The sequence below is a fragment of the Danio rerio genome, chromosome 9, assembly GCF_049306965.1.
Source record: "Danio rerio strain Tuebingen ecotype United States chromosome 9, GRCz12tu, whole genome shotgun sequence".
Lineage (NCBI taxonomy): Eukaryota > Metazoa > Chordata > Actinopteri > Cypriniformes > Danionidae > Danio > Danio rerio.
Genome location: NC_133184.1, coordinates 53,157,501 through 53,160,000, shown reverse-complemented (window position 1 = coordinate 53,160,000; position 2,500 = coordinate 53,157,501). Strand labels below are relative to the sequence as shown.

The 2,500-nt window shown below is 37.0% G+C and overlaps 1 protein-coding gene across 1 annotated transcript in view; it reads right to left on the bottom strand.

Annotated features, from left to right (window-relative positions):
• The window catches only part of ifih1 (interferon induced with helicase C domain 1), a 74,659-nt gene that overhangs the window by 29,355 nt on the left and 42,804 nt on the right, over nucleotides 1-2,500 (bottom strand).

Below are 2,500 nucleotides of genomic sequence, written 5' to 3'. Positions count from 1 at the left end.
CGATACGTGACTTTTAAGGGTTGTTTCATATGGTTTTATTAATCATTCTTACTGTTCAGTGATCGCAAACTGTAGTAGTTTATTAAAGACGAGAACTCCTCACAGCATGACAGCTGCGCGCCTTCAGCAGACCTCCTCATTCCTGCAGCACGAGAGCTTAATGATTGTTTATGAGCACCAAAAGTGGCGGATCTGTCCGGTGAAATATCTGACTGCGTGTCCCCGCATCCCTAAGGACTGTTTGGCGAAATATTTGAATGCATGTCAATGCATGACAAACGACTGAAAGGATATAACTAGAGAACTCTCCACTGTGCTGCTGGGTGAGAGTGTATGGCAAGCCGTTTTAGCATTTAAACCTTGTTCTGACTATCCATAAATATATTTAGAGATATAATTATATTTTGACTTGTCATAATTATAATTCGACTAGTCAGATTGGAGATATCTGCAAATATATTATGACTGACTAGTCATATTCCTCCATTGACTTCCATTAAAAAATAGTTGCAGATATCTCTAAATGAGTTTTGACTTGTCACAATTGTAATTAGAGATATCTCCAAATGAATTTTGACTAGTCAAAAATCCAATTCAAGATATCTACAACTGTAATTCGACTATTAGTAAATTAATTAGAGATATCTTCAAATAAATTTGTAAATATCTCTAAATATGACGATTTAAAGATATAATCAAATGTATTATGACTAGTAAAAACTCAGAGATATCTCTTATTACAATTATTAATAGTCAAAATTCATTTTTAGATATCTCTAATTACAATTGTGACTAATCAAAACTCATTTAGAGATATCTGCAAATATTTTTCAATGGAAGTCAATGGAGGAATATGACTAGTCATAATATATTTGCAGATATCTCCAATCTGATTTCTTACTAGTACAATTGTAATTGCAGATATCTCTAATTGCCATTCTGAGTAGTGGAATTATAAGTCAGAACAAAGATTTAAATGCTAAAAAGGCTTGCCATAGAGAGCGCTTCACTGAACAGCGCAGCAGCGATGACGTAAGCGTGCCGAGGCCCGATATGGTGTGAGCGCAGGCCGTCGGGGGAGACGGGAGGGGGGACAAGCGTGCTTTGGCCCGGTTCGAGGCAACTGTACCTAGTGTGAGTACGGCCTAAATGTCACTTTAGGGCAAGGCAAGGGAAGTTTCTTTATGTAGCACATTTCATACACAGTGGCAATTCAAAGTGCTTTACATAAACAAGAATAAAAAAAGACAAGTATAAGAAAATAATAATAAAAAACACACAAAACAGATTAAAATGTGTTAAAATAGGTTATAAAAGAATCCAAAAAAAAGAAAAGAAAGACACAATAGTGCGATCTGTGGGCCGTAGCACAGTGCTCATTCAGTAAAGGCACAGCTAAACAGATGAGTTTTCAGTCTTGATTCGAACATGCCTAATGTCGGAGCACATCTGATCATTTTTGGAAGCTGATTCCAGCAGTAGAGGGTGCTGTTAGTAGCTGAAAGCCGATTCACCCTGCTTTGACTGAACACTTGGAGTTTCTAGTTTATTTGATCCTAATGATCTGAGTGATCTGTTGGGTTTGTATTCTGTCAGCATAACTGTAATGTATTGAGGTTCTAGGCCATTTAGTGATTTATAGACCAGTATTGATACTTTACAATCTATTCTGAATGTAACTGGGAGCCAGTGTAAAGACCCGAGGACAGGTGTGATGTGCTCAGATTTCCTGGTTCTGGTCAGAATCTTGGCTTCAGCATTTAAGCTGTATTCTAGTATCTTGAAAAATATCTAGTCAAATATTATGTTAGGTCATTCAAGGTTATTATAGTTAACGAGAGCTAAACTTAAACATTTTCGTTCACTGAAATGAAAATAAAACCAAGAGTTAAAAAAAAACTAACTAAATGGTATTGTGTACGTACAAAACTAACTGAAACTAACAAAAACTATAGCAAACACATCTTTCCTTTTAGTCTTTGTAAATGTATTTAATAGGCCTACTGCTGGGCTATTGAATTGGCGGCCCGCGGGCCAGACAAAAATCGAACACAAAATCTTGTTTTTTCTTTTTTTTTTGGTGTTTTTTTTTTTTATTTCTTAATTTTCCTTTTTTATTTATTTATTTATTTTGAAAACAGAAGTGGAATTGAACGGAATTCTGATTATAAAATAACTTCATTCATTCATTTTCTTTTCGGCTTAGTCCCTTTATTAATCTGGAGTCGCCACACTGGAATGAACCCCCAGCTCATCCAGCATATGTTTTTACACAGCGGATGCCCTTCCAGCTGCAACCCATCTCTGGGAAACATCCACACACACTCATTTACACTCATACACTACGGACAATTTAGCTTACCCAATTCACCTGTACCGCATGTCTTTGGACTGTGGGGGAAACCAGAGCACCAAGAGGAAACCCACGCAAACGTAGAGAGAACCTGCAAACTCCACACAGAAATGCCAACTGACCCAGCAAAGGCTCAAACCAGCGACC